The sequence below is a fragment of the Benincasa hispida genome, chromosome 4 (assembly GCF_009727055.1).
Source record: "Benincasa hispida cultivar B227 chromosome 4, ASM972705v1, whole genome shotgun sequence".
Classification (NCBI taxonomy): Eukaryota; Viridiplantae; Streptophyta; class Magnoliopsida; order Cucurbitales; family Cucurbitaceae; genus Benincasa; species Benincasa hispida.
The window spans coordinates 46722879-46733143 of NC_052352.1; the positions used below are offsets into that span (position 1 = coordinate 46722879).

At 36.2% G+C, this 10265-nt stretch overlaps 1 long non-coding RNA gene across 1 annotated transcript; it reads left to right on the forward strand.

The window, feature by feature from the left end:
* The first annotated feature begins 1115 nt into the window (after positions 1-1115).
* Positions 1116-3759, forward strand: LOC120076807. The gene is made up of 4 exons (XR_005481648.1): positions 1116-1396; positions 1495-2966; positions 3305-3361; positions 3453-3759. It is a non-coding gene; the product is annotated as an uncharacterized LOC120076807 (long non-coding RNA).
* Positions 3760-10265: the final 6506 nt, after the last annotated feature.

Genomic DNA, 10265 nt, shown 5'->3' on the forward strand with positions numbered 1-10265 from the left:
TAGTTTACATTAACAAATAAAATTAACATTAACAAATAAGAAAACATTAATAAATAATGTAAATGTTAAATCCAGAATGCTTCATCACAAATTAATATCGTTTTTGTGACATACATTGCATTCCTCACTCTATTTCATGGGTCTTAGGTCCAACACCCCAAATCATTACTAATTATTATAATACAACATAATTAATGCATGTTTGAATTTGTTTATTTAAATGTTTTTAAAAAATATATATTCCTTAAGTAATTTAAATGGATAATCAATTAAGAATGTTGGCTATAAAAACTGAAAAATGAATACAAAATCCAGCCGCCACCAACTAACTAACATGGGAAATCTCAAAATCTCAACATCATAGATAAATGAATTATTAGCCGACACCATCACAAAATTGGGAACAATTAAGATACAAACAGAAACTACTAAATTTAATTTCAATAACATAACATGGAAGAAAAAAATAATAATGGTAAAGAAGGGCGTAGTTCATATTCATATTATTAACCTCATGGTTTGAGGTTCAATCCTCCACCCTACACTTTAATTACAATATCTTTAAAAAAAAATAATGACAATCCCAAATTGAGAGAGACACACTACAAACAGATGACAATTAAATTAGGTTCATATTGGCATTACATAATGGTACATGATAATTAATTAAATGTTAAATTACTATTATATACTTTATTTTAAAAATATTCATATTCCCTTAAAAATTATATTATTACCTTTTGGTTTCTAATAAAGGTTCAGAATATATATGATTTTGAGTGAAAACTCAAATGCGTGTGATTGGTTTTATGACGGTAATTGCTTGGAAGGAATATGACGTGAGTATATTATTATTGGGGTTAGAATCTTCCCTAATCTAATACCTTGAAATTTAATTTCATTTCTTTTAGCTAATGTGAACTTAACTCAACGATAATTGATACGATATTTTCTTCTTGAATGTTAAAGGTTTGATCACTACAAGAAATACCCGTTTTTATAGTATTTCATAAAAGTATTTTAAAAAAACAGCAATGGAAAAGGAGGAAAAAAAAAAAACGGAAGAAAAAATCGGAGGAAAAACTTTAAAATTTACTCTCTTTGCGCACTTAAATTTTAGCAACAACGGTAAGTGTTATTAGGGCTCAACTTTTCCTCTCCCTTCTCTCCATTTAGAACGTTGTAGGACTCTCCATAGCCAATTTCTCTCGAAGCTTCATTCCCCCAAACAAAAACAAAATATGAACCGGAAAACAACCAACCATTCTCCAAATCTTCCGCCGGATGCATATGCCATGTCGAGAGGATTCTTGGTAGTGAGCGGCAACTTGACGAAACTTGCAAAGACGAAAAAAGGGGCCCAAAATCTTTAGTAGAGCAGCAAAGCATCACAACGGTGGCAATCCATTTCTTCTCTTTATTTTATCTTCCCTCCTTGCCTTATTTGTCTGACTCTCAAATGAAACCTTCATTTTCTTCTCTCTTGTGAAATAGTCGAAACGGTGGTGATCCACTCTTCTTTCACTCGGGCTTAAAATCTCGCCATCTCCTTGTTTGAGCTTCTCTTTCGATCTGCTGATTCTCGATCTCTCATCTTTTTTCATTTTTAGGAGGTAATTTCCTTCCGCTCTTGTTATGGTTCACAAGTTTATGTGTTATTTAAACATGATTTTGAAATGGGTTTTTTATTATTTTGACCTTTTTTTAAGTTAAATTGTTTTTCGTTAGCAAGCAATTGATTGAATTTTGAGTATTTTCGTGTTGGGTACAGTTTTTCACTTTCTGGGAATTATTTGTTGTTGCTCTTTCGTTTTTTTTTTTTTTTTTTTTTTTTTATTTGTTTACTATTAACCAAATAGAGGATGCTTGTTATGTCATTCTGCTTGTTCGGTGTCATAATTTTGTTCACTTTCCATTTCTACTCGAGTTTGTTTGCTCTTCTAGTTTGAATATGATTTGATGGCTAAAGATTTGGCAATTTTTTCATCAATCTGGTCCGCCCTTCTAGTTGGAGTATTGTTTGCTCTTCTAGTTTGCAGATCTGTGGGCAAGTTTCTCCTTGTTTTTTTAGAACTCTTGAAATTTAATAATGTCATTAGTTGCCAAATTGTGTTATCGTTTTGAATACTCTGTAATATTGAACCATTTGTCTATTTCGTAGTTATATTTTAGATTTGATTTGAAAATAGGTACATTAAAAATTTAAAATCTCTTAAAACGTAGTTGGATAAAAAGCTTCAGATCCTACCTCTTGGTCTTCCTTTTTGGTTAATGTAAGCTTGATTATGATCAATTTGCTATATTGGCTAATGTGTTATTAGAGTTAAATCGCGCAATCAATTTGCTATTTGTTTTCTTCTTATTTTATTTTTGTTCTTCTTGCATGTTGTTTTGTTTGATGCAGTATTTTAGGTCCAGTTTTCTGTTTTTGCATTTATGTTTCACCATATGTGTGGATTGTGCTCCCATGTTCGTCCTAAAAACTACATGTGGGTGGTTTGGAGAAAGTCCAAACATTAAACTTTCAAAAGAGACCTTTTAACCATAACCCCATATGAGCCCAAAAAGATAGCTAGCTAGTAGTAGATACATATGCAAGTAACACAAATACAAAATGGGTACATTGATGCTTTATCTCCCTCCCTTCATTGTATTCATTATTTATAATACAAAGCTTAATCTTCTTCTTCCTTTTGATCCTGATATAAACTTTGGAATGCTTATGAGCAAATGTCTCAGTGTAAATTATCTTCTCACTAAAATATGAAGGGATTTTCTATTTGTGATTAACAAGACATGGTAGTGATGATTTTCAGTACCAATAAACTAGAAAAAAGATTGTGGTTTGTACTTATGTTTCTCTTAGTAGGAGCCATGGAAAACAATTAAAGGGATCATAGTGGTTGGCAACAGTTTTGTTGCCTTTAAGAAGAACATGTAGGAAATGGAACCTCACTTTAAGCCAGGTAACTTTAATTCTTTGCTTTCATTGCAATACATATATTATATCTAGTCCTCTAAATCCCATATATATTGACATCTACTCCATTACGACGGGTGATATCAATTTTTCATTTGCCATGCCTAGCACTCATCATCACCATCTTCGTTGTAGGTATCTTATATTTGTTATAACTCAACATTTTATAAATATATCTAGCCATATAAACTAGATGAGGCTTCTTATGTTAGAAGTTTTATGGTCTTGCTTGCAGAAACAAAATAACATACTAGTACTTTGTAAATGAAGCTGTAAAATATGAATGTGCTGACATCTTGAAATGATACATGTATATTGTAACAGGTTCTTCTAAAGGGATGGCTTCATTTCTACAAATGTCAAAGGAGAGAACAGGAGTTGGTAAATTCATTGCTTTTATATTGACATTTCACTCATTTTCTATTCCTAAAAAAAAGGAATAATAAGTTGCATGTGTAAATATATATTGCAGATGGAATTTGAAGTCGTTGAATAAAAAATATATGCCTTCGAATGTGGCATTTTATTCGGATACTGTTTAGGCTTGCCTTCTTTTACTTGATGGATTATATTTCCTGCAACCATTATGGTTGAGGATGACTAGCAGGAATTAGAACTTTGATTCACTGTGAGGAATTATTGCTCCTACATGATTTCAGTATCCTAGTTTGTTTCAAATTGAATCTTAGTTGATTTTTATTTTGATGTTTAGGATGGACTAACAATGAAAAGATTGAATAATTATTGTTATGATTGTCTACATATTGTTTTCCATGCAACATGTTGAAAGAGAAATAATCCAATCAGCTTTTTAGATTCATTATAGCAAAATATCACAAGTTAACTAACAATTTTTTTTTGGATTCTAATGTGCATTTGTTTAGTTACATCAGAGTTCATGGAAATCTATTTGTTGGTTTTTCCAGTCTTGTATTTTATTTCTTTAAGACAAACTCATGAATCCCATTTCATTTGTTTGTGCAGTTTGGTATCCATTATCTTGATTAAAATGAAGTTACTTTTATGATTGGTAGTAGATTAAGATATTATGGTATTGGGTTTTATATCCTAAAATTCGTGGTTTGTAAACAATAAAACTTATTTTGAAAATTTAATAAGTTGTTATTGAATATATGTATTGCTTATTAGAAATCCAATAAACCTAAAAGATCCATGACTATTACATGAGTACTTGAACTTTATGTAGAGACATAAGTGGATCATGTTCGAGGAAATAGTCAAAATGATCTATAGTATACGAATAAGGTTGGGTGTCTAATGCGTGGTTAATGCGATGAAATAATGGTGTAGAATGCGATGGTGGAATATGTGTTGTGCATGCAAGTTTTCTTAGCAAGATCCAAGTATAAACCCTACTAAGTTTTCTGGTAAGTCCAGAGTCGAACACAGGGACTATGGGAACAGTATGCGATGGTAATTTTCGATTACTTTGTGGTAACAAATAAATCAATGTGTTGGTTGGTATGTTGTTTAAGGTATAAATTTTATGCGGCGGAATTGAGAAAAGAGCTAATAATATGAAAGTACAATGAGTATGCAAGGGAACGGGTTGCGAAGGGGTTTAGCTACCACTTTCTAAGATTGCGTTCATGTTATGCGATCATGCTACATATATACAACAACTAGTCATCTCTCAATGCAAATGCTATGACTTCTAGTTTTAGAACACATGCGGTGTATGCGATGATGTTTATAGGACTTACGTTTAAGCCTCTATTCTTGTCTATGTGATGATGATGGCACACACATACACAAGGCGATCGTATACTACCATAACTTATTTCTAGGGTGCATGCGATGCATGTTGGCAAACAGAGTTTATCTCTAAGTCTCTATTTCTTGTTTATGCAGATCTAATCTTGCTTTCTCAAGTCTAGATTCTAACCTAGCTCTCTCAAGTCTTAGGTTCTTTCTTTAGACTCTCTCCCAAGTAGCTCTAAAGGGGTGATGGATGCAACATAAGACAAGATAATCACATGCAATGAAGATCCTAGGTCATGTTAGCTAAGTACTTCTCAAATGAAATCGAAATACATAATGACAATATGAAATAAAGATAAGGAGCTTGGTAGCAATTTCTTGCTTTCCAAGGCTTTTACACTGCTTTTTTCTACTCTGCTCAAAAGATATTCTTGCTTTCGCAAGAGACGGCCCTCACCCTACTTTCCACGCTCCCTGACACTCTCTTGAGCTGACCAGGACGATCTTCTGACGTCTTCTCCCTTCTCTCGCTTTCGCCTTCTAAGTATAAGGAAACTATGAACAAAGGCTAACTACTATCTTCTATATGGCTCAGTTGGAATGAAAAACCGAACTCGTCGAACTCCTTTAACGAAGGTGGTCTTCGGTATTTATAGAGCTTCAGGGTGAAGAGCTTTTCTCTCAAATGATTGCACTGATAGGATGTCATTAATTCTCTGTCTGATGCGCCGATTAATTGTCACCGAAAAGTTGAGTGTACTTGCTACAGTTTGTTGTTAATGGCTTGTCAATTTAATTCGGAATTGACTGTCATCAGCTTTCTGTCCCATCGTGATTTATTGAGCTTTCACCTTGATGCGCCGGCTTTATGTGGCCACCTTCTTGAGCAGATCTTTGCGAACGTATATGATCGCATAGCCTTGCGGTCGCAATCTCTTGATGTGCTCGGACTCTAAATTCCTTGGATCGCAATTTCGCTTTGCGCCAATGCATTTTCTACACAAAATACATAAGTTAGCCATTTTAATGCGATGGACGCATGCGATCGCAATGTTATAAACTTAATGCTTTTGGACGCAATTTTATATATTTTTATCGTTGCAATCCTTCATTGTTTTATATCTTTGCGCTGTAATAACGTGCATTTTTGCTCGTTATCACACCCTCAAATTTAAAACAATGCTTGTTCTCAACCATGGACTAAAGATTTTCTTTAGAAAGTCGACCGAATTCTTCTTTCCTAGATTTCTCAAGGTTGCCTTATTCAAATCCTATGTACTAAAATCTCCTTAATTCTTATCCAGGTCTTTCTTAAAATATTTCTAAAATTTAGGGATCGCAAATTTAACCTTAAAAAAGACTTTATTAGTTTCCAAAACATCGCATGATTTATTTCATAAAAAAAAAAAACTTTTTCAACTGGGGTATTTTCAAATGATTTTTATCCTTTCGTAGTTTTAGATATTTTTTTTCTATGACCTTGCGCTGATCCAAGTACCTAGCCTTCGTTTTGGTTTGCCCCCACGGGTGTCATGCGAGCATCCAACTACGAGCAAGACGCTCTTTCTCAGTCTAAACTCATGCCCATTTGGCAGCGGAGTTGCGATCATTTTATTTATGCGTTGATCTTGATTCCTACCTTCGTTTTGGTTTACCCCCACGGGTGTCATGCGAACATCCAACTACAAGTAGGATCCGATCGCAATGTTATGATTTTTTTAATGCCTAAAAATAGCAAGGTTTAAAATGAATACCGCACCCCCAAATTTAAACGCAACAATGTCCTCATTGCTGAAAGATTGACAGAATTCATGTGATGCTCTTTGTAAATTTTGTAAAAGTCAGTTTGAAAGAAAGCTGGTGGACCACTAACTTCTAGAAATATTTCATGATTTGACTGTCCTAAAATTAAGTTGACTCTAGTATATACGAAAAAATAGAGACATGTGTTTCATCATTGAAATCATAATTGGCAAAGAGAAATGATGTGGTGACTTACTAAATTAATCAATGTGTAATGATTGCGCCGACTAAAGAGGATGTGGTGATAAAATTATCAAAGTTAAAATGATATGCGATAGAGCAAAATTTGGAATAAACAAAGTCAAGGAAAGATACAACCCCCAAATTTGCTCTGTCGCCTACATTATTTGTGAACGCATCCTTCTTTGTGGTGAACTGCTCTCTTCGATTGGGGTGGCGGAATAAGCCAGTTGCACCTTTTGTGTAGCTCCTCCGCAATCGTTCACCACTATCGTTGCAAAGAAAACATCGAGAGGGTCAAATTAAAAAACAAAGTTAACAAAATTTTTCTTCACTTTTATTTTTTTTTATTTTTATAGAAATGCAATGGATAATGAAATGACAATAACTACAAGGAGATAGAAATAAGTTCATGAATTGAAGGTTTCAACGAACTTCACAAAAATTGCGTACTTGATGAAATTGAATCGCATGCTTGTGCAGGGACCGACCACTTCTTTTTCAGTCAGAGTTCCTCAGGTGCACAGAGGTGTTCTCGTGATGCAAGTCTTATCTGTGATATATTTTGACTCTTTGCCTGTTGACTTTGAATGCGTTGGTCTTGTCTTCATTTAATAACTCAATCGCGCCATGCGGGAATACCTCTCTAATAATGAAGAGTCCGGACCAACGTGACTTTAATTTCCCAGGAAAGAGTCATAGCCGCGAATTGAATAGTAAGACCTTTTGTCCGACTTGGAGATTCTTCTCGCATAATTGTTTGTCATGCCAATGCTTTACGCGCTCCTTGTAAATTTTTGCATTCTCATATGCGTGAGTTCTCTATTCCTCAAGCTCGACCAATTGAAGTTTCCTTGCTTCCCTTGCGACCTTTAAGTCAAAGTTTAGCTTTTCATAGCCCACAGTGCTTTATGCTTCAACTCAGGCAGTAAATGACATGCCTTTCCGAACACCAGTGCATATGGGGACATGCCTATAGGTGTCTTATAGTTGGTCCTGTATGCCCACAAGGCATCGTCCAGCTTCGTTGCATAATCTTTTCGTGAAGGCTTTACCACCTTCTCTAATATCAACTCGATTTCTCTGTAGGATACTTCAGCTTGACCATTTGTTTGTGGATGGTATGCGGTGGCCACTTTATGGAGGATATTATATTTGAGCAGCAAATTGTTGACGATGTGATTAACAAAGTGGGAGCCTTCATCACTTATTATGGCATATGGAGTGCCAAAATGAGTGAAGATATTTTTCTTCAAGAACTGTGAGACTACCGCCAGTCACTTGCGGCGCACTATACCGCTTCTACCCATTTGGAGATATAGTCGACGGCTAACAGAATGTATTTGTGACCATTTGATGGTAGAAATGGTCCTATGAAGTCTATGCCCCAGACATCGAACAATTCCAATTCTAAGATGATGTTCATGGGCATCGCATGCTTCCATGAAATGTTTCACGTGTGTTGGCACCGGTTGCATTTTATCGCGTAGTCTCTTGCATCCTTAAATAATGTTGACCAAAAATACCCACTTTGTAGCACTTTCGCTGCTGTGCGTTGGCCTCCAAAGTGTCCTCCATATGGCGAGTCATGGCATTGTGATAATATGCGTTGGTGAGCAGCATCTGGTACACATAGGCGCAAAATCTGGTCTGACCCCCTCTTATAAAGATTTGGCTCGTCCCAATAATATGATCTGCATTCATGTCTGAGCTGCCTCTTTTGGTGGTCTATATAGTATTTAGGAAATTGTTTGCAAACTAGAAAATTGACCACGTCCGCATACCATGGTAATTCTTCAATTTTAAATAACTGCTCGTCTGGGAAAGTTGTGTTCACTTCTGACTGGTTGCGGTCAACTTCAGGATTTTCTAGTCTGGATAAATGGTCCGCAACCTGGTTCTCCGTCCCCTTGCGATCAATGATCTCCATGTTGAATTCTTGGAGGAGGAGAACCCATCGAATCAATCTCGGCTTCACATCTTTCTTTGTCATCAAATATTTTATCATCGAGTGGTTAGTGTGAACAATTACCTTAGCTCCCAGCAAGTAAGCTCTGAATTTTTCCAAAGCAAATATTACCACAAGTAATTTTTTTTTCTGTGGTCATGTAATTTGTTTGAGCAAGGTTCAAGGTTTTATTCGCATATGCGATGGGATGTAGCATTGTTTTCTTCTTTTGTGCCAGCACTACTCCCATCGTATAATCGCTTGCGTTGCACATTAGTTCAAAGGGTTGTGTCCAGTCCGGTGCGATCAACACAGATGCGTTATTCAATATCTTGAATGCGTTGAGGCATTGGTCATCGAAGTCAAACTTTCTTTCTGCCTCCAGCAATGCACTCAGTGGTCATGTAATCTTTGAAAAGTCTTTCACAAAATGTATATAAAAAGCAGCATGTCCTAAGAAGCCCCTAACAGCCTTCACATTCGCTGGGGGTGGAAGCTTTTCAATCGCCTCAATCTTTGCCTTGTCCACCTCCAGCCCATCCTTGGAGACTTTATGCCCAAGCACAATACCTTCCTTTACCATGAAGTGGAATTTCTCCCAATTTAACATGAGGTTCATCTCTTCACATCTTTTCAATATCTTCTCCAGATTGTTGAGACAGACTTCGTATGTTTGCCCATACACCGAGAAGTCATCCATGAAAATTTCTACAAGAGTCTTCAAGATATTCAGAAAAGATGACCATCATACACCTCTAGAAAGTGCTCGGCGCATTGCATAGGCCGAACGGCATGCGTCGAACGCAAACGTTCCATAAGGGCAGGTGAATGTGGTTTTTTCTTGATCTTCAAAAGCAATCATGATTTGGTTATAGCCGTCATATCCATCCAAGAAGCAGTAGAAATCATTTCCAGCTAGGCGGTCTAGCATCTGGTCGATAAAAGGCAAAGGGAAATGATCCATCTTTGTCGCTGCAATGCAAATCTGCCATCCAGTGACGGTCCTCATTGGTATCAGTTCGTTATTTGCATTGGGGACTACCGTCATCCCTCCTTTCTTCGGCACACATTGCATGGGGTTGACCCACGTGCTGTCGGCTATTGGATAGATAATTCCCGCGTCTAACCACTTGATTATCTCCTTCTTTACGACCTTCTTCATCGTAGGATTAAGTCTGAGTTGATGTTCGATCGATCCTTTTTGGTTCTTCTTAAGATGAATCTTGTGCATGCAATAAGCAGGGCTAATTTTTCTAATGTCTGCTAGCGTCCAACCAATTGCTTTTATATACTTTCTCAGGATGCTCAGCAATGCATTCTCTTGATCTTCATTAAGTGCAGAGGGAATTATTACAGGTAGCTTTTCATTCTACCCCAGAAACGCATACTTCAGGTGGTTTGGAAGGGTCTTCAGCTCTATTGTTGGTGGTTGTTCCAAGGATGGTTTTGTTGTTTTTCTTTCTTCACTCGTTGTCAGCTTGTCTTCTTTGGATGCGATCATCTCATCTTCTTTGGTTGTTTTTTCTGTTATCGCATTGCAGGCTATTATGGATGCGGTCGTATCCTCATCTTCATTTTCATCTTCAGACTTTTCTTCTTCATTCAAACTTGGTTCATCGTCGGATTCATTGA